The 23,523-nt window shown below is 40.8% G+C and overlaps 1 protein-coding gene across 5 annotated transcripts in view; it reads right to left on the bottom strand.

Annotated features, from left to right (window-relative positions):
* Nucleotides 1-23,523, bottom strand: part of rock2a (rho-associated, coiled-coil containing protein kinase 2a) — a 65,920-nt gene that overhangs the window by 35,594 nt on the left and 6,803 nt on the right. The gene's annotated exons all lie outside the window — the stretch shown is intronic.

Below are 23,523 nucleotides of genomic sequence, written 5' to 3'. Positions count from 1 at the left end.
CGCACACAATAAATGAATAATCACAGTGTAAGTGTCCAAATATTAAGTGTTGCATTCTTATCATTTATAAACACAATGTATTTATGACTGTGCATGCTGTGAGCATCTGATGCAGCCAACTACTGAGGAAATGTGTCCTTACTTATGCTTCATAACTCACTTGAAAGGGGCCCTTTCATTGTTGGGGAGTTTCCCCCTTTCCTGTAGTGCGTTATAGGTTTTAGTGCATGTAAATGGTCTGCAAAGGCTAGAATCCCTGTTCCCTCCAGAATGAGTTTCTCTCCCACACACTCCCCCCCCCTGCCTGAAACGCCTACATTGGACTCCTTTGTTTACTTTCTGGAACATAGTGCAGTGTTTCCCACAGAATTTGATCCCCCCCCCCGGCAAGAAAAGCCAAAGGCCCCTTAACCTATTCGGGTGGCCCACGCATCCATCCACCCCCCCCTCCCCTCCATAATAAGAAAATACATGCGAGTTCATGGCTACTGTAGAAAACATTCTTGTTGCTCTGTGTTGAGTTGTTAATGAGTGAGAAACACCGGGGTTGAGGTTCTGTGGGGTTTATTCTCCCAAAAATATAATTTACAATTTAGGCATTTAGCAGACGCCTTAATCCAAAGCGACTTACAATGACCAATTACAGGGACATTCTCCCTGGAGTAACTGAGGGCTAAGTGCCTTACTCAAGGGCACACTAGTAGTGGTGTTCCAGGCGGGATTAGAACTTGCAACATTCCGCCACAAATAAATCAATGTATGGGAAACACCGTAGTGACATCATTATGTAACGTTCGCCTTTCTATCGGCTAGCGCTCCAATACATTGTACATGATAGGCTAAGGGGCATAACAATTGCGAAACATCTCTAGGCAGTTGACCAATCACAACAGAGCAGGCCAGCTAACCAATCAGAGCAGACTGGTTCTGGTTCTGGTTTCAGACAGAGGGTGAAAAGAGGTGCTGCAGCACAGGCAGTATGAGGAAAATAAAAAGCTTTTTGAACATTGAAGCATGTAGACATGACACAGTAGAGACACTACATACAAATATGAACCTGAAAATGAGCATAGTAGGTACTCTTTAATGACAACTGTAGCCACAGAAAATGTAAAAGAAAAAAGAACATTGTTCCAGACTCTAATTTAGGAGAAATTAATCAAAACCAACTGGGAACACATTCTACCCAATAAAGGCAGTGAAGTGCAGGAGTCCAACTTAACATTACTGACCAATGACTGCATCTCTAAGGAGTTTATTTTTTGTATATTTTTTTACCACAGCACTTAACAAAAACAGTTAGACATCACTGCTACACAGCAAGTTTAACAAATAAACAGCTTTGGAGAGCGTTTCATTCGACAGGGATCAAGCTAACGGACTGGATAAATAAACTTCAGCTACGGTACATGCAGATAAAATGGTTTCTAACTGAAGGCACTGTTCTTAGCGACAGAGAGGCAGGATGACTAATTGTTCCATAAGCAGTAACTCTCCTGATTGTGTCAATGATATTCATGTTCAGACAAATGATGAACAAACTGTTTCTGTGACTGTTTGAATGATTGGTGTGGAAGATGAAGTAATCTCCGCACAGTGAATAGTCACCAGTTAAATTACACTAATGGTACTCAAAGGACTTATTTGTCATTTTGTTATATTTCTGACCGAACATAAAAAGAAAATGCCTCTTACAGGTTATGAACTAGGGCTGTACCCGAATATCCGAATATTCGTTCGTTGGAGTACTACATATACTGTAGGCAGACTGTATATTTGCATTCATATATCAGGTATCATATTAAGGCACCCCAAAACTGCCAAATGGTAGTAAAAGAAAAAATTAAAATACAATTAAATTATAATGTTAAATGAGATAGAACAAAGGAGACATACTATTGAAGATGCTATGTCTATAAACTTCTTAGTAAAGTTGGCAATCTAACCTTGTTACCCTTAGCTTTCCCACTAAAATGCTTACGCTACTGTTACGAGTTCATACATTAATGCTACATCAGTATGTAGTACGGTAAATGCATAGTTGGCATATGTACATGTATGTATGATAAATGTTTGCTCAAGATATTTAGCTTGCAACCTTTCATTTCAGTTCAGCTAGCTAGTCACACAGTCTTCTTCAAAAGCTACACACACAAACTAACCCTAGATCACCGTTCTGGGCAAATATGGATATGAATAAGAAAAGTGTAAATGTGGTGAGGACAATATTGCTTTGGGAAAATAAAAAGGACAGAATGTGTGCCAAGAAGATAAAAACATACGGGGATAAATGATTGGGAACTTCAAACGAGCAACTGATTGATGGTTAAAGCAAGCTATGCAACTTTGTTAAGAGCTTTTAGCACCAGGAAAAGCGCTATATAAATAACAATAATGTATTGTTGTTATTATTTTTAAACTCCATTCTAATAATATCTTTATATCTCGGATTTATGTCTTTGTGTATCTTTTTTTTTCTATAATGGTTTAACACATTAAGTCAGTTTCAGGGCTCCATATCAGTGTTTCCGCCAGACCAGGGCTGAGAGGGGGGGGGGGTTGACTTGAGCCGTCCCTTATAGATACTGTCTTTTTACGTTAGTGAGCCGGATCCTTTGGCTCGGCTCTCTTAAAGCGCCAGCTGTTTCGGCTCCCAAACGGCTCTTCATGTTACCACAGTTTACCACGGAGCCTCAGTTCACGCACGTGCTCCACTAAACCCCCCCGGCTCATCGCGTCTAAATCGTGCACGTTCCGTGTTGTGCTGCAGGCACAGCCGATGTCGGGGAAACGATCTTCAATACTCCGAAAATAATCCCACCAGACTCCTTTGCCCTCCAACAGAGGGATGTCCTTGTCCTGTTTTCTCCTTCTCTCGAATTATTAATATTTGTGGACGCCCTCGGCTCGAGTTCAGGGCGTCCCGAGCTGAATAAGGGCGTCAAATGACGGCAAGACGCCCCCCTGGCGGAAACGCTGCTCCATATGAATCAATAAGTATGACATATGTGTAAGTGTTGGTATAGGTGGCTTTATACCGCAGGGGACTGCACTGGGGCAGCATGTGAGGTCAACTGAACACAAGCTGAGTATTTGTAGCATTCACTTGTTTTATTATGGGTAGTATTTGACCCAGGGCAATGTAGGGAAACCATTAAATAAGCAAAAGACAGACTGATGTAAACCCCTAATCATTACAGTGTGTTACAATAAGGAAGTCATCTATCAAATTGTGTCAGCTACGCATTCCTGAACAGTCAATGAGGAGCCGTGTGAAAGACTGGACCCGTACAAATGTTATACGAGAGAACACAAGAACCCCACTCCCTTTGACTTTCAAAGGCATCTCCTACTTTTTCCTTACTCTTCTGTTCCTCCTGTCATTACAGGATGGCATGTTCTGTTCCATGTTCCCCTCACATCCTCTCATTTCTCCACCACTTTCCCCCCTTGCCCTTTTCTGCTTCTTATCTGCCTGTCCTCCTGCTCTCTCCATCGTTCTCCACTCGGCTGCGATCAGTCGGCAGCGTGCAGAACATTTAGTTTCATCATCGCATTTCCACTTCCCCATTAAAGGACTGACCTCACATAAAACTACTATTTAAGGCAAAAAAAATACACACACGCCGGGGGGGTGGAGAGGGGTTGCCGGAGGCGTGTGCATGTACGTACACACGCACGAGGATCTCCCAGCAATACAGGAAATGATCCACCCCACCCCGGGGCCGGCAGATAATTTCTCTGTGTCATGAAGCCAGTCCCTGTGTGCAAGTCATTTCCTCTGAGGCAGCATTCTCTGCTACCGCTGCTTTGTCTGCAGCCAACATTTCAATGACACATGCATAACAGCTACAGGTATGACTAGTGGTGGAAAAGTACTCAGATATTTTACTCGAAGTTTTAAAAGTAGCAAAAGAAAAAGGAAAAACACTCCTGCATTCAAAATCTTGCTGAAGTAAAAGTACAAAAACATTGCCATCAACTAAAGCCAAAAGTAAAAGCACACATTATTTGCAAAACCCCATTTCAGAATCGTATATATCTGACACATTGTGATTATAGAGTAGGGCTGCTCGGTTATGGCAAAAATCATAATCACGACTATTTTGGTCAATATTGACATCACGAATCGTGATATCAATATTGACCAAAAATAATCGTGATTCACAATTATTAAATACGATTATTCATTGACTTTGAAAACATCAATTTATTGAACTTTTAAAAAAAAATTATAATAATTTGAACAGTATGTTTTTAACAGTTGATTACCCTGAACTTTAAGTATAATTCAATTGAAAAAAAAGATGATACATTTATATTAGGGCTGTCAAACGATTAATGGAATTAGTGGAGTACTTCGTGACCATGGTGAACGTTGTGATCAGCTGTTTTAGCGCAGTTCTCCAGTGAAGGGGGGGAGTCTCCCTCCGCAGCCAGTTGGCGTAGTTTTGGCACAATTCCGTTGTACAGACCGACGTTAACAGCAGCCCTGTCTGTGCACACAGAGACCGACTGTCGTCCGGTGATCTAACCGCCTTCTGGAAAAGCTTCACAAGTACGTCGGTACACAAATGCGCTTTGTGACACAAGTGACGGTACGCATTTCAGATTAAGCACATAACCTGCGTACCAGTTACAGCACCCCTGTACTACAGAAAAAGTATTCTCCCTCGGGACTTCCTGCAACAACACCACGCCGTTATCTTGATTCTGATTGGCCAGATGACATTATCAAAGATGTTCTATTGAGAAGACGATCACTACGTGACTAAAAGTTTTCAAAACCGTTTCTGGTTTTTGGTATTTCACAAGTAGACAAGTGGCTACTGAAATCAATCTTATCTGCTGTCTGTGCAATTCTCGGCGCGAGTTGGCGGACTTTATTTTGCTTACTTTAACATCATTTTTCATGGTGGGGCTAAGCCATTTCTTGGTATGGGTGTAGCCTACCCCAGCCATACCCTGGCGCTGCCACTGGTGGGATGTATGGGGCGGGCCATTCTGCACATGCGTTAAATGCGTTAAATATTTGAACGCAATTCATTTAAAAAAGTAATTACCGCCGTTAACGCGATAATTTTGACAGCATTAATTTATATCTAAATTTAAATAAATAATATCAAAATAATAAATACCAATAAAGATCAACAAATATTTTGGAGCTCACTTCCACAACCTACTAAACATATATAAATATTATAACTAATGTCACTCACAACCTATAATGTTTAATTATACTGCTACACGCAGTACTCTTATTTTGGAAACCCCTTACCTGGAAACCGGAAGTAGCTAAGAGGCTCCGGCTTGACGAGTTAGTAAAAGTTGACTGTACGCTAGAGACCGGACACCGGGGCTGCAGTCGAATAGTCACTTTAGCCTAGGAACCTTCCTAACCGAGTGAAATGACCCGGAAGTCCCTCAGTGGCAGCCATGATACGTGCCGTTCAAATTCTCTAGAATGATAGGAAAGGAGGTTTTAAACTTCCTTTATAACCTCCTTTAGCTTAGGAACCACTGGACCTCCCTTACCGAAAGGAGAGGAGAAACTGCTGCCCCACAATGCCTTGCAGCCGCAGCATTTGCCGTAACACAACAGTCGGCCGTTCACGGAAACAACCGATTATGACCGAGAAATTATATCATGAAAGTTACAGTGCTTATTAAGATTTTTAGAACGTATGTGGTAACTTGCCAAGCTTTGTTTTGAACGTTCATCAGTATTATAATCAAAAAGAGAAATATGAACATTAGTTTTTACTGAAATTATCAAATAAAGTCAACATTTCACAGCCTTTACTGAGCTGTGTGGGGTTTGTTCAACTTTTAAAAGATGTTTGATTGGTGATATACACAGTGATAGATGTTAAGGACTAACGTTTATAATAAATACATTTGTATTGATATTAAGAGGGGAGGGGCGCAGCAGGATGTATAACGCAAGACAAATTGAGAGCATCATTGCAGAAGGACATGCAGCAAAATAATCATTTTATTTCGATTACGCTGTTTTCGTAATTGTAGCAAGCCAAAATCGTAATCCAGATCAAAACACGATTCATTGCACAGCCCTATTATGGAGTGATGCAATGATGACATATCTTTGTTGGCAGACCCTTAAATTCAGCATCACAAGGCATCGATTGATACAAAGCAATTGGTTTTCTCCATTCGATTGTATAGTGCAAAAAATATGCTTTGTGGCCAAATACACGTTTATGATAAAGGACAATCTCCACATACTAACACCACTGTGATTTTTGAAGCGTTAATACAATTGGGAGAAATAAAAAGCTAAGGCCATAAACCGACTACATCATGGTGGCATGGCTGCGCATCACCAACGCTTATTACTTAACGTGACATTTTTAGTTTCTTTTAGTCACTTGTTAGCAAACGCTGATTTTAAATTCAACATAAAGCTTCAGATACTTGGGATAATACCGAAGTATTTGATGTCTTAGATCCTAATGTGCAAATGCCTTGAGCTTGTATTAACCTAAGACCTTCTTTCAGGCTTCACAAACGCGTTCAAAGCCGTATACTTCGAGAAATACCAAGTCTTTTCCAATTTTTAGAACTCATTACTGTACTACTTTATTCTTGCATCAATATCTTTATTGCAGACGGTTAAAGTAGATCTAAATCTAATAATTGTGTATACTTCTGCTTAAAATCTTATAGCCAAGCCTATAATTTGTGTTTCCCCTAGGATGGAGTCATAGCAGCGGTGCTAAGGCACGTGGGCCCAGCCTAATGTGAGCGCGGAGCGCGTGGAATTTCTTAGTGTTTGCGCGCGCGAAGTGCGCCCTGCCAATTTGCCAATGTGTCAGCACAAGAAAGGCTCTTGAGGCCTAGTACCAGGGCCGGTTCTAGCCAATTTGCTGCTCTAGGCGAGATTTTAGGCGAGATTTTATATGTAAAGAATAAATGAAAAATCTCTACAAAAAGGCAATTACCCTACAAAAACAGAAACTTATTGACATAGGTAATATACATCAAAATGGCTTCAAATGTATTCAAATGTATTCAGTATTGTATGAACATGTTTGAATTTGGGGGTGGACGTCACATCCTCTAGGGGGGTCCGGGGGTATGCTCCCCCGGGGAGATTTTTTTTTTTTACATTTTAAAGTAAAATGCTTCAATCTGGTGCGCTTTGAGTTCACAATTACTAGACACCTGATCTAGGGGGTACAACTCTAAACACCCATATGAAAAAGATCGGTTTACATTTTAATAATCAAATAAGTATATGAACATAACCAATAACCTACCATAGCCAATAACAAATACATGTAGCTTATTTTATTTTACCTAACATTTATTTATGCATATTTTTGTATCTCTCCAACTTTAAACGATATTTTTGGTTTACTGTTCTATAGTATACATTGGAATGATTTAAAACCTGTTTTTATTTATCCTAATAATTATAAAGGAGTGCCTTGGAAATATGTGTTTACATAATTTGTGGTCAAAACGTTTGAGACCCACTGATATAACTTAGACTAAAATTCACTTATCTAAACACTCAGAGTCCTTTACCTCAATGAGCCTCTCAGTCTGACAGGAGAGCTCTCCTCCACCCTGGTTGTAGAAACATCTACTTCTGATATCCGTTAGCGCAGCTAGCACCAGATTCTAATAACAACAGCGCCGGTACCGGTGCGCCCTCTCCCTCGTTCGCACTTTCGCTGTGATCCCCCACTTTCATCACTTACAGCGGCTATCGTACAGGGCTAATGAAAAGTGTAACCGGGGTGAAAAGGGTGTTACCTTTACTTAATTATGAATGTTGTTACATCAAGGCTGAACATTTGGATGAGCGCCAACGGTCAAAAATGTTTTTTCCCTCCCAGAGCTACCAGCGCAGCGCCCCCCCAGATCTGGCGCCCTAGGCGTCCGCCTGTGTCGCCTATGCCAAAAATCGGCCCTGCCTAGTACATACAGTGGCAATGTCTCAAGATTTAGCAAAAATACACCTTTATTGAACATACAGTAACACAAATACTACAAATCGACAAAACAAACAACTACAAATGAAAAAGGGTTGCCACTTATTATTTTAATAAATAAAAAAAATTGTTTGTACACTATTTGTATAGGGGAAACACTGAATTATATATCATAGTTTATTTAGAATTTGTTTTATATTTGAAGTATAAGTAACTAAAGCTGTTTGATCAATGTAATAAGTATGAGTACAATATTGGTTTCCAAAATGAAGTCCAGTAAAATAATTTAAAAGTAGTAGCATAAAACTAAAATACTGATTAAATACAAGTACCTCAAAATTGTACAATATACTTTTTATTGTATTCTGACCATGTACACCAAGTCATATGTTTAGACACATTTCACTAGCCTATAAATCTGCAATAGTTACATTTGAATAAGCGGCCTATCGTGTCTTGTCAGTCTGACTCATGCATGTCCAAGTTGTCTGCATGCTTCAGTGTGGCTGGGTTAAGAGAAGAAGCAGCTGTTGTAGCTACATTACCAAACACTGTGGTTGTGTCAGGCTACACAGGAAACAAAACAAACAACTGCACACACCACAGAGGATGTACTGTTTCCATTTCTTTCTAAGTTTCACTACTAATTGACTGTCGCGAGTGTCAGATTTCATGGTTTGATTTGGTATTTCCTTTAAAAACACATATTGCTCTGTATTAAAGTGGTGCAGGAATGAGTCCTAAACCCTGAAATGAGTTGTCACTTCCGGATTTTCCTGTTTTAGTTAAATGAGGTCTGTGGTTAACACAAGCTTAAGAGATGTTCACATTTTGTTAAACTGTTAACAACATAAAATTAGGACTCAAATAAATCACTGATTAGTTTCAAATGTTTATATTATTAGTATAAAATGTAGGTCTGTGCTTTATGACAAACGATTATGTATTTATTGGGTTATTCATTTATTGCCCTTATCAGGCAGTAATCTGTAGATGCCAGTAATGGCGGGTAATATCTCTGTAGATGAACAATATCAAAACAATTTGCATGGCCAAGCTGATTTCTTAGAAGGACATGAGTAAACCACGACACTGACATGTTTCAGGCCTCCTGAAGTGAAGGAAGAGGGACTGCTGCTTACTATCAGAAGTGAAACATGCCGATTTGACCTTTGCTCTTGTGATTTAAATGTTTTCAGAGTCGGAATAGACGAACACAGCTGATACAGGTGGAGCTCATGTATCGGAGGTAGGGTTCATTTTGTCAGCTATTTTTTTTATTTAGTCGTAGTCTTAGTCCTGTGTCATATTTAGTCACCTTCTTCCTGTTTTTATTTTGTCAAGTTTTAGTAGACTAAAAGTCTGAGCATTTTAATCTTATTTTAGTCAAAGTAAACTAACAATTTTAGTCTTCTTTTTGTCAATGAAAACTGTTGACATTTGAGTCTTTTTAAGTCATTAGATTATATAGAACAGCGGTTTTCAAAGTGTGAGGTGCGCCTCCCCTGGGGGGCGCCAGAGAGCTTCAGGGGAGGCGCAGCGTGAGACAGAAAAGAACGAGAAAAAGACGAGTAAAGTGACACTTGCCCACTTGTGGCTGTCTGTGGAGACCGAGTTCCCCCACCTCGCCAAAAAGGCTGTAAAAGTGCTCATTCCCTTCACCTCCACCTACCTGTGTGAGTGCAGGTTTTCCGCATTGACTTTGATCAAAAGCAAGTACCAGTCAAGGCTGCAGCCAGAGGATGATCTGCGTTTATTCCTCTGTGCATCAAAGACGCAGACTCATTGTTCCCACTAAAGTAGGGGTGAGTGTAATAAGGAGGCAAAGTTAACGTTCAGTGTGTTACCGGGAGCATATAAGGATTTATCCACCATGTTGAAAATGTTAAAAAAAAGATGTCTTGAGAACACGGCGTGCGGAAATATACGGGTCGTGCTGCAGCTAGATGTGCCTGTCCTCTGTAAGAAGGTGTCGGCGACTGACATGCAAGGAAGAACGGCTGTCCACAGGCTGTTCCAACTTTAAAAACTGTATTAACTTCCAGGGTAGTGAATTGAACATGCAATTGTAATTGGGTGTGTGGTATATTTTCATGCACGGACACGCATGTTCCACAACACACAAACTGAACAACACTCAATTTTCCGATCAGCGTCCTTGTGATCTTGTTATAATAAAAAGTGCACGTTACTGATGCAATATGGTTGAGACCATTCGGGCTTATTCTAGAGGGGTGCAAGGAATAGTCCAAGTAGTGGGGGAGTTTTATACAATATGTTTAAAACATAAAAATAAAAAGGTTTAAAAAAGTTATTGTTTAATGTTTTAAGGAGGTGACGCTACTCAGCCAATCAAATCGGTGCAGTCAGCACGATAGATTCAAACACACACAGAGACACGACAAGAGGAGAGAAACAGTCGGAGTAATTTCAAATGGCGGAAGGTAGACAACGAAAACAGAGCATTTAATTACATTTTCTCTAACTGGACCTCTTTGAAATGCAATTGAATACCCCTGCATTAAAGCAACAACAACAATAATAATAATAATAATAATAATAATAACAACAACAGCAATAATAATTGGGAGGGGGGGCGCGGCTGTTCTTATGTTCTCTGAGGGGAGGCTCACCTACCCACACTTTGAAAACCCCTGATATAGAACATTTCAGTCAAACTAGCCAAAACCAATAATTTGTCATTTTAGTCAAACTTATTTCACAATATTATATCTTGTCCTTATTTGATGAAGAGCACATGAGAGTAGCAGAGAGTATCTGGTTTGTGGTGTTTTTACCTCTGTGTTATGGCCACATTGCTTCCCTTCTGATAAAACAATGCATTCCCTTTTTTTCTCAGCCTCATTGTAGTGATAATGGGCCCAAAATATCGCCTCGTTTCTTTCTCCCAAGCAGTGGTGGCGTTAGACTTTTTCGTTGTCAGTCATTTTGACGGACAGGATCGTAACATTTCCGTCATAATCCATTATTACCCGTCGAGTCCACAATTTATCACTCACTCGCGCTGACAGGGGGGGGGGGATATTCGGTTAACGCGACCACTGCTCCCAAGCCCTGTTGTTGCCAATTTATTTTCTGTTAAATAAGGTGAGTTAGATCCAAGTCTTCCTGACAGTTCACAGTGTGCCGCTGCCCGGTGTAATTCAAAATGTACCGCCGCGCGCAGCACAGACACACAGCTACTGCCCAGCCGCAGCACCGGAAATGGAACTGCTTGGAGAAAAACTGACTATCAGAGATGTAACGTTATCTTTGATAACATTTCGTCTACTCATTTTTCGTCACCGAAAGTAAAGAAAGATTTTGGCAAAGTTTTTATTTAGTTAACTACATTTTTGTCTCGTCACTTTTCGTCAACGATATTGCATGTTGATTTCGTTACAGTTATTGTTTACTGACGTCGATGCCGTCTCGTCATCGTCTCGTCTTAGTCATGGAAAAAGGTTGTTGACGAACATATTTCGTCATAGTTTTAGTCAACGAAATTAACACTAATCGGAGGTGCATCGTAGTTTCAACAGTAACAATTCAAAGCAAATAAAGTTCAAGTGTCTCTGAATAGTTCATAGGTCTGAAGTGTTTTGTGAGGAAAAGATCACTGCTCATCACAAAGACACATGTATAATCAATCAGTGTGAGGACACAATCACAAAAAGATCAACAAAGCAGCATGGCAGGTAGGGGAGGTTGGCATTTGAAAAGACTCTTGAAAAAGTTACACAGATGTTCTACTTTGGACATAAAAAAGATGACAATGGTTTGTCTACAGTTGCCACGAGGAATACAAAGCAAACACTGTGTTGCAATGCTTGGAAACGCTAGAGGCAAACATGCTCTATCTACATTCAGGACATCTTGGTGAAATATATTATTCCTCTTCTCCGTCATGTCTATATCTCCTCATTAAACAAGATGAATCAAGTTTGGAGGAAGGATGAATACATAAATACACGTTGCCCTGGTGACAGCAAGAGGCCCCCGGGGCTCTGCAGTGAAGTAGTGAAAATATGTTAGTGGAGAAGTACAACAAATATATTTGGAAAATCAAACTGCATGGTGTACTTGGATTAAATGAAGACAGAGAGGTGTTAGATAGACCCGTTTGTAGCTTGCTATTACCATTTGTTTTTGTAAAGATGGGTTGCATTCCAATTCAAAATGCTGTATTCGGGCAGATGTAGTTCAAGAGAATCGTGATTCACAGAGACCCTATAGGTCAGTGACCACCAACTGGCGGCCCGCGGGCCACATCCGGCCCGCCAGACATTTTCATCCGGCCCGCACAACGGGGTTGACAGTGCATTGGCGGAGTGGTTACTGCGTTCGCCCCCCACCCATTTTTTTTTTTTTTACAACGTCTCGTGAGTAAGGTGCAGTACCGGAGTCCAACAGAGAGGCAGCAGCTGCAGGACAGTAGACTGCGTACTGCGAAACCTTCCCTTCCTTGAAGAAGAAGTGATCCTTCGTTGTGAAAAGTCTGGTTAATGCGCTCCGCACCACAGCAGTAGCCCCGCTGCGACAGAGCCCAACAGAGAGGCAGGGGCTGTGGGACAGTAGCCTAGAAGCAGGGTTGGGTTATACATGTAACGGCGTTACGTAATCAGAATACAAAAATCAAGTAGGCTAACTGTATTCAGCTGGCGTTACATTTGAAAAACGAGTAACCTGATAACAGTTACTTTCGTAAACCTGAAGTGAATACATTTTCGAATACTTATTGGAATTATTGGTGGAGAAGATTCCTCACAAAATGTAATATTCATTACCGGCAGAACTGTGTGCACACTGCACAGCGCTGCAGCATGTCTGTGAGCGAGAGAGAGATGCAGCGTGTCTGTGAGGCCCTGCCCCCGCACGCAGGTGAGAGAGAGAGATCTCTTTTAAAATATATTGAAACTTAGAAACGGAGATGGTTAGATAAAATGTGCAAGATAACGTTTATGTAGCATTTCTTTATTTTCGAAATGATAACATTTCATAACGGGATCAAATCAAAGTGAATGACCTGCTGCTGCTGAATGCATGGGGCAAGTGACTGGAAAACGTTTTAAAAGTTATTACATCGTTTCAGATAATAAATAATAATGATAATTCATTCTATTTAGGGGCACCTTTCAAAGCACCCAAGGACACCTTACAATTCATAACATATTCCAAGGAAAGGTTTTAAGACAGTACAAAGAATGCAATCCGGGTGATGTTTTTTATGTGGGGTGCAGATGAGAGAGCTGCCAGAATGACACCAAGATGTTGTGTTTGAGTTCTTGATAAGCCATTAAAACAGTAATATAAGTTTCTCCTGTTATAAAGTAAAATAAAGTATTCTAAAAGTAATCTGAATATGTTACTTTTTTAGGACACGTAACTGTAACTGTATTCTGATTACTTTCAGAGCATGTATTCAGTCAACAACTTCAAAATTCTGGGCTATATAAAAATCGCTGGCCCGCGATAGTGTCTATTGGATACATTTTGGCCCTTGGACAAATGTAGTTGGTGATCCCTGCTATAGGTCTTATATAACAGGCTGTTTAGTGCATTTGAGTGCCCAGTGGTTATACCAATTTGCTTCCATTAGCGTTACTGTAGAAAAATGCCAACAAGGCTCTGGAGGACATTTGTGGGGCTACTCGGTTCATGCGTCTATTTATAAATATTAAATAACTGACCAGTGTCTGGGGAAGTGTAAAGCTGGAACGACAATTTAAACTTTAATGCATCCGGCATATCTGGACGTGTCCCAGGCCATCACACATTCTCCCTCCATCGTCCACAGTGATGTTGGCTTTACTTACATCTAAATGAAGAGGATCTAAATAATGACACACTTTGAGGTCAGGTCCTATGCCTGAGTTTAAGAAACAGGACACTTCCCTGTGTAACTTACAGTAATGTCTTCCTGCGCTGATAGGAGCATTTTCTGTGCAGTTAGGCTTATCAGTGGGAGTTATGTATCTATTAGACAGCACTTCACCATCTTATCTCTGCTATACTGTAATCTAGCCAATGGGTTATGGCTGGTTGCCTAGCAACTCCTTCAAAAATACAAAGAGTTGAAAGCAGTTGAGGCTACAGAGCAGCAGCAGCAGCAGCAGCAGCAGGCAGGAGTTTTATTAGCACCCCGTTTGAGGCACATTCTATTATTTTACCCAACCTTCTGTTGACATTAGGGGTATAACGGTATCCGTATTCGTCCCGTACCGTCACGGCTCGGACGTCACGGTTCGGCACATGCAGTCACACGACGAATACGCCGGAAAAAGGTCTTTCATTCAGGGCAGTATCCATTACACTATTTATAATCCAGGGGGCGGTATTGCGCCTAAAAGCTGTTTGCCAGCCGCCCTTAAAGTTGACCTATCATGCTATATTTGAATAATATAGTGTAGGACCATACCTATATAAGGCATATTTATACTTTTTATTTTTCAAAATACCAAACAGATCATGCATTTTAGCCATTCCTCATTTCGCTCAATTTAACACTGTCTTTTCATTGGCTGATTCTGTGAGAACAGCACCATCTACAGGCCTGGCATATGTACTACAGCGTCTCCAGCGCTTTCGAACAGCAATGTCCGTGGCTGTCTCCTCCTGATTGGTGGAGTTGGCCCAATAGCCGTAGCGCCACTTCTGTGACGTCATAGATGTGTTCAAATCTGGATCAGTCTGTATCAGATCCGTTGCAGCCCCTTTTTAAGAGATTTGGGTATGGAGGAAAATAGAGAGGGTTGTTTTTCTGACACTTGGTGAGTTCCCTGGAACACGTATTCATGTATAAAAGACGTACAAAAGTGCATTTTGCATGATAGGTCACCTTTAAACAACAACCTTTTAACACAACAAAACGAACAAAATACAAGAAGAAGAAAAGTTAGTATGGTGATTTCAGATAATAACACACAGGAGCTAGAACCCACCTGCTTCTTTTAAATCAGCTGTGTGGGAACATTTCGGGTTCCCTGTGGACCACAATAACGATGGAGTGCGAGTGGTGGATCGGACGTGTGTCGGCGTTGTTAGACAGCGGTGCGGTATGCTAATGGTAACACACGCCAAAGATGCTAAATCATATCAGAAGGCATCACCCAGATTTGCCAATCACCGGAGCCCGGCAAAAGACAACAGCAGTTCAAAAGCTTATCCCAGCTGTTTGTAATAAACCAATAGACATGAAAGCCGAGAGACCAAAATAAATAACGGAAGCTATTGGCATATACATTTCAACGGCTATGCACTCTTGAAACACTTTCTTATTATTTATGATGTAATATTTTCAAGACATTCTTTTTAATTTTACAGCTTATTGAACCTTTTTGTTTGACATCAGCCATTATAGATAATCTGGGCATCTGAGTGTGTGGGGTACTGTTTGTGGTTTGTTTTTAACAGTGTAATACAGTTCATTATTCAAAATGTTAGAGTTCCTTATTTTTAAACTGAAACTTGCACTACTGTTCAAAAATAAATAACAACAAACCTGGAATTTTGCATTTGGGACTTTTTTCTTTTCTTTTTCTTGTTGTACCGAACCCGTACCGAACCGTGACCCCCAAACCGAGGTACGTACCGAACCGTGAATTCTGTGAACCGTTACACCCCTAGTTGACATTACCGAGCGGTCGTTCTGCCATCGCCTGCTTCCACTCTTTATCACCCTATAAAAAGCCAAGTGGATCCACCAATAGTCAGGAATGCGATGATGTTGACCTGAGAGGAGCTAAACGCATAGAGGAATAACCAAACTATTCACATCACAAACTCTCCCTGCTCAATTTGAAGTTATTTCCCCCACACAAAAAAATCTTCCTCCCCTCATACCCACCTCATGCATGTGGAACGGAAAACAAGCAGCACTGCTCTGGGCTTTAAAAGGATTGAGCAGAAACTTAATGTTTTGATTGAATTCCAGCCGTTTTAAAAATAGTTGTGGGGATAAACGGTGGGCCGGGCAGAGTGAGGGGACCGTGCCAGGCAGGGCCCGTAAACTCTAGAGAAGAAAGACACAACGGCAAAAATCCTGCAGGGGCTCACAAATAGCACGGCTAATGTCTCCACGGGGAATAACATGAGTATGTCTTACTCTTGCTTTTGACATATTTCTGTCCCATGCTCCTGTGCCCTGTGCATTTTTGGCACCCACGCTTTGTAATAAAAGTATAGTGAGGAATTTGCCAGGAAAGAAGATAGCAAAGGGAGGACTGCGTGTATGTTAACCTTAAACTGTCTGAATGCTCGAAATACCCCACTTAAAAGAAAAAAACATTAGGTTTCCAACTGAAAACCAAATGTCCATGTTTTATTGAATGAACTTGTATAAAACTAAATACTTGAGTAATATATTAGCTGCAACTAACAGTTATATATTTATTATCCATAATCTAAGGGGTTACTAAATGAGATTTTCTTTACTTTAGCCAGGGAGGTTATGTTTTTGGTTCAGTTTGTCTGTCAACAGGATTATGGAAGTATAACTCCTGGCCTGATGATCATGTAGGGATGATGGCATTGGCCAAGGAAGAATTTTGAAGATGAAACACAAGTTGTATTCACTTTCCATAGCATTGTGAGATATGGCATCGGTGCTGCATTCATGTGGTGCCGGAATAATCCAAAAAAGGGAAAGGGAACCTTTTACAAGGGTTGCAGTTGTAGCAAGGCACGTGAACACTGCCTCAAGTTCTGGCTTTTTTCTTGCAAAATATTAGATACTTAAACCCCTTTTTTCCAGTGAAAAATCCGCTAAAAGGAAACAATCTGAAATGGGGAAATCACAATGTTTCTTGTTTTTATGTTCATGAACTGCTCTAGACTGCAGGGTCAAAGGTAGATATTGCTCTATTTAAGCCAAGAAGTGAGGATTATTTTCTCGATTAATCCTAAAGTCCATCAAATGTCAGCAAAAAAAGACCATTTTGATATCTTGAAATATCTTCTTTTGTACGACAAGCAGTCCAATCCCCCGCCATTTCAGTTTACTATCACATAAGAGTGGAAGAAGATATATAAGAATCATTGAATATGTGCACCAAATACCTCCTTTTTCATTGTTCATTTTTATTTATTGTGTTATGTTTGTGTTAGTCAAGAACGCGGCTACGCTGCCATAAATAGATGGTGGAAAAACTTGCTATAAAAAATCTGAAACATAAAATGTTGTCAATGGGCTGGAATTCAAATCGAGGTTCTCAGTTTCAACTCTTAGCATGAATGTGTTGAATTGTGTACATATTTTAAGTTTTAGCACAAACATTTTGAATTGGAACAGTCAGTTTCAACACCAAAGGAAATGAGAATTGTCTAAACTCACTGACAATCCAGTTTGGTAACGTGTTGAATTGTTCTGCGGTTGCTGCTGGTTGCACACAATGCAGCTTGACTGTTGCTAAGATCAAGTGAATAGCGTGTTTGCTTGTGAAATTGAACGCAAATGTGTATCTATGAGCACCCGAGCCTGTGTGTGTGTGTGTGTGTGTGTGTGTGTGTGTGTGTGTACATCCTCCTACACACACGTGCACGCACACATGCACGCACACATGCACGCACACATGCACGTGTGTGTAGGAGGATGTGTTTCAGCAGCAGGTTGAGATGGAATGATAACACTGCTGTGGCCAGAAGGATGGGTTATGTATTGTGCGTGGGAGACTCCTGCTCTCCTCCCTGCACACTCAAAACCTAATTTAAAGCTAAAAATACACCAAAACTCAGGTAGAAAATTATTTAACCCTTACAGGGTGAAGATTTTTGTACAAGACACTAAAAGACTTGAACAAGATTTGTGCATTCATTGACTCATTCATTGTAAGCCATGTGTTATTTACATAGGCTGTCACTTTGATCCGTGGAAAGTATAAGTTCATCAAAAGTATCATTTCCGTTAGAGCTGTGATATCTTCAAACTATGTGCAGAGATTAGAGATTCAGTGCTGTTTTTGAATTGTTTTCGAGCATCGTCGTTCACATTATCTCAGCCACGGTCTTTATGTCTAGACAAGAAGATCCACCAGATTAAGACAAATCTTCGGGTGTATACGTTTCCTTTCACATGCAATAACCGTACATCGCTGTAAACACCTCAAGACATCTCACTCCAGCTTTGCTTCTAGTCCAAATGTATTATGAGAATTGAGGAGATTCACAGCAGTGTATCATACAACCAGATGGGGTTCTGAGTTCTAGCATCGATTGAGGAATATTTTTCTGGACATACAGCATTTTTTACTTGAGATGAAGTGCTTCCTCATTTTTTGCATTCCTTCTCACATCCCTGCAAGGTGGACCTTGGATCAGCTTGTGTCTTGTTCTAGGTATTACATAATGTGCTGTTAAGTATGTGTATTTTTATCGATGTGTGTCTCTGCGGGGGGGTGTTTGTGCTGCTGCTGCTGCTGCTGCTGCTGGACTTTGGTTTTTGCTCAGTTTGTAATGAATGTTTTACAGCGAGCTGGGGGAGTCCTTTCAGCAAAATAACAAGACTAAAAGGATTTTTTCCTCCAAATACATTACTTTTTTACTAATTTAGAAAGAAAGTACAGACGGTAAAAGCTGTCTAATGTCTCGTAGCTGCTGGGAGATAAACCACAATCCAGCCAATTCAATTTAAGTGCTGCCAGTTTCCCACAGATTCTGTAAAATGTGATTCTCCATTAAGAATAGAGTGATGTTGAGAAACTAACAAAGAGCCCAGAAATAAAAAAATCATTAAGGTCGCATTCACACCAGCCTTGTATAGTCCGGTTGAATCGAACCCTGGTGAGTTTAGCTGCTTGGTGCGGTTCATTTGGGTCGGTGTGAACGCAGTCCGAGACCTCTTAAGTGAACTAAACAACCGGACTCTGGTCCGCCTAAAAGAGGTGGTCTAGGAGCGCTTACTAGTGAACTCTGGAGCGGTTCATTGCTGGTGTGAACGCAGTCCGCACCAAAATCATAGGAAGTGTAGTATTTACGCGTCACAAGAACGCGGATGTCTTCAAAATCTTTAGCGAAAGACTCATTCGCTAAAGATTTTGAAGACATCCGCGGTTGTTTAGTTAAAGAGTGGAGCAGAATTAAGTGTTGAACAGTGTCGTAACAGTAAAAAATGCTCCGTCAACTATACATAAAAGTCAGAGCCACCTGTCGTCTGTGAAACCTCCTCCTGACTCGAACGTCTCTCATTATATGTGTTATAATGTTTTTTAACGGACGTTGTCTGATTATATAATCATATGCGCGGGCCGCTAGTGTCTGTTGATCTCCAGATTAACAGCAGCATGAGAATAACCTGACGAAAGTGCCGATGCTCCATGGCGGAGGCTCCGGTAGAAATTGCCTGGATTTACGTATTCACCCCCTTAATGTCTGACCAATGGTTGAACAGCATTTCCGTGCACATAACTTGTGTTTAAAGTAGGGCTGTCAGTCGATTAAAATATTTAATCGCATGATTGTCCATAGTTAATCGTGATTAATCGCACATTTTTTATCTGTTCTAAATGTTCCTTAGAGGGATATTTTTCAAGTTTTTAATTAATTTAATTTAATTTAATTAAGTTTAAGTGGACAAATATGCTTTATGCAAATGTTTGCTTATTATCATTTGATCAATGACAAATATTGTCATGAATATTAAACATAACAACCTCTGAACATTAAAAATATCCGCCTCAATTCAACCTGGAACCTCTCTCATGCAATACAATACGTGTGCGTGTGCGTGTGCGTGTGCGTGTGTGTGTGTGTGTGTGTGTAGACACTGTGATGGATCGTTGGAGCTATTATTACATTACATGTCACTTCTTAGACGCTTTTATCCAAAGCGACTTACATACTCAATACTGTGGACAATCCCGACAGGAGCAATTTGGGGTGAAGTTTCTTGCCCAGGGACACAACGACATATTGACTGCAGTGGGGTTTGAACCTGTGCTTCCCTGATCCGAACACCAACGCTCTATCCACTGCCATACTCCTCCTTAGCTATGTGCAACTCAAGGCATATGCTCGAACGGGAGCTGCCTGGACACTGCAATCATGTTGCGCGCACTATCCGTGCTAAGTGTGCGCTGACTTTTCGCACAATGTTCCACTGTCCTGCATAAAGTCAAGTGCTCTGCGCAGTTGTCCGAAATGTCGCTCCTCTGTTTTCATTGAAACAGCTCCTTATATCCGTTAGCATCTGGTGCTAGCTAGCTGCGCTAACAACAACAATACACGTTCTCTCTCTCTCGCTCGCGCCACACATACACCCGGTCCTCCCGATGGCCAGTCGGTGCCTGCCTGTGAGCGTAGAAGTGTGGCCTGCCGCAAGCGGACGGCAGGAGTGGGGCTGTCAGCATCAGCTTGTAGATGGTATTTTAAACTCTATGCACTCTGAAACTACGGGGCGGCCGAGGACAAAATATACACATGCGTTAATCGCGTTAAAATAATTAGTGGCGTTCATTTTTTTTTGCGTTAACGTGTTAACTTGACAGCCCTAGTTTATAGTCCGTTTGAGTTTTGCCCACGTGAACGCAAACCCAACTTTCTGAAAAATGTAACAATGTCACAAACAGTCGTCTGGTGCGCACCTGAAACGTACTATTAGGTGTGAATGCGACCTAACGCTCAAACAAACGCTAATGTTATAACACCAAATGTAACATACTACAGAAAATAGTACAAACATTCTATGACATCGCAGATAAATAGATAAACAATGTACCACATAACAACTCCAGTCAGTCACTTTTAAATGCAATAATTAACTTGTTTGTTTAATCTGTACAAAAAACGAAATGTATTAAGACATGTTGTGGTTCTCTCTGGAGTATGTGCCAGACTTTTGGCCAGGAGGACTCCCTTTAAACTTGTTATTTCACCCGGTGACGACACCTGACATCCTGCGTCACACATGGTGCTGTGTGCCGGATGAGCGTTCATGTCGTCACATAAACGACAACATTTAACCAACAGGAAACCTGATGTGTGAGAAACCAGGAAACAAAACTTGCATTTCAATAAAGGCCGGTCGCTAGTAGATGAGTATCTCTAACCAGCAAGAAAGTGCTTGATAACATTTGAAGCCATTTGACAAAAAAGCTGTAAAAAATGCATTTTGACTGTAACTTGATAACAGAAGAATTTGTGAATTATTATATGATTAATTAAGGATATATTTAGACTCATGCTCCTTGTTTTTCTGGAACGGTTGAACCAACAACTTCCTTTTACCTGACTTCTGATTAATTCTAAAATAGCCAATTATAAATGATAGTGGAAAATGTGTCTAAAAAGTGCTTAATAAATAAACATTTAGATGGACTAAATGATGTCCAACATATCTGCGGTGTCTGCATTCTGATATCACTGTGGTATCTTGTAAGACTGGGTTTGATGCTAAATGACTGCAGCTACATATTTACTGTACTGGGTATTGTGCTTTTCATCCGACTCTCAGCAAAAAAAGTTAATTAGCACATTTCCTAAGACGTTAAGATAAGTTAGGCTATTTTGTACAGAGACAGAAGTGAAATATGAATATGTGTCCAATGGGCCATCTACGACTTTAATAAAGTGGGTGAGTGAGTAGTTCTTCAGACATAGCTGAGGTGAAGTGTGACATTTTAAGACTGCTGAGGACATGCACAACCGAAAGAAGCTGGGGTCTTCTTCACTGGAGTGGGGCAAAAACCAAAAAAAGACAGCGGAGAGGACAGAGAGTCTCACCAGAGGAGGTGTGGAGCAAAGAGACTGGCTTGTTTTGCAGAAGAAAAAAAATTGGCCGGGGCCACCGTCCCCAGTGCCTTATAAGGCAGTGTTTCTATCCAGCTAGCACATCGAAGCCAGGACTGCTGCTGCTGCTGCTGCTTGCCTGAGAGCAACTCAACTCCGGAGACGGAGCAGACACTCAGGTTGACTATCAGGGTAAGAACAGAACAAGAGACCCAGGGGTTATCCCCACCTCCCCTCAGAGAGGCACAAGAAAGGAAAAAGTCCCTGTGTTAGGACAAAGAGAAAATAAATAGATGAGAAAATGGAGATGCTGAAGGAGAAGCTAAGTAATAAATAAAAGGATATAATAGGGAGAAGGGATAAACTAAGAACATGTAAATAGAAGAGAAAAATTGGGTTGAAATGAATAACCAACTCTATATACAAAACAACAAAAGTTCATAAAGGTGTCCAGGGCTCAAAAGTGATGGCTGCCATGTTGACAATAGCCAACTTTTGAAGCAATAGGCTACCATTCATGGCCTATGGTCGCCATCAGTGGCAACATATTGGGATATAATAGGGGCAGAACAAATGGTATCCCTGGATCTAGATATGCTACACATAACCACAGCAGTTTGTTTTATGTTGAAGCAGTTTGTAGGGTTTGTAGTAGGGTGAAAAGTAAGATTAACCCCTTCAACTAATATGCAAATCCTTGAGTGTACAAAGAACCAGATGAATAGAACCATGGCTGCCCCCAATTAGTTGACTAGTTAGTCAGGGCTTTAGGAAATCCCAAAGTTCGGATCATTCTGAGCATGTGAGGACGAACCCCACAAGGCGACATGTAAACTCCACAGGAAAAGGTCTTCAAAAAATCCACGCCATCGGAGCGCAGCTTCCCGAATGACAGCTTCATTGCAAAACACAGAGCTTAATTATGCCCGACAACGTGTGTTCACCTCTCTTATAATCGGAGGAAAACAGCAGCAGTGAGTCAGGCAGCAGCCTTGCCTTATTTCAACATACAGTATAGACCTATATAATTGTTCTGACCTCAGAAAATGAAATTAAAGCTTTCATTCCATGATGAGGGCTTAACGTGCGGAGCTATTTTTTGCTGACGCGCATATTTGTTGGTGTTTCCGTTGCCTGTGTGTAGTATTTATTGGGTTGTTATATTCAGATAAGAATGAGGGAATTAATTAACTTAATGTTCCGTGTGTGTCCTCGCCAGAGTTCCCGTTAGAATATTTTTTCGCCGGTCAACATGTCCGTTAAAGTTTAAATCTTCCGGACTAAATGAGAAAAGTGCCGGTCAAAGGGTCTTCTTTGTTATTTATTGTGCTTTAAAACAAATTGATATGATTCGATATTAAACAAACTAATTATAGTAGATTAACTATATTATTCAAAAGTGAACAGTAACTTACAATAACACGGGAATAATAAACGGAGCGCTCTCTCCCTCTCCTGACAGCCCGTCAGTATCATGCTTGTGGATCAGTAATGAGTGACCCGACAGTAAAACTAAACATATCTATAACTAGTTTCGGTAGTTTGAGAGGTAATTAAAATAGCTACGTGTGATATTCTAACCTGAAGTGTGTGTTGTGTCCGCTCACCGCTGCATGTGATCATGCAGAGCTGCGCGTCGACTCGTCAGCAGCAGCTGATCTCTCTCTCCCGTCAGATTAGACTTCACTCGCGTTTATGTCCATATCGATCAGATCCAGCTAGTTCTAGCTAATGATATGACTACCTGCTTATTAAAATACACCTAAACAATAAGTGTCGCTATGCAACTGGGTGAGGCCACAAAGTATAGCGCAGCATTATGCATTTGTTTACATGCCCACCG

The sequence above is a fragment of the Notothenia rossii genome (assembly GCF_949606895.1).
Source record: "Notothenia rossii genome assembly, chromosome: 7".
Lineage (NCBI taxonomy): Eukaryota > Metazoa > Chordata > Actinopteri > Perciformes > Nototheniidae > Notothenia > Notothenia rossii.
Note: the sequence above shows the minus strand (reverse complement) of the source record. Positions and strands in the feature narration are given on the sequence as shown.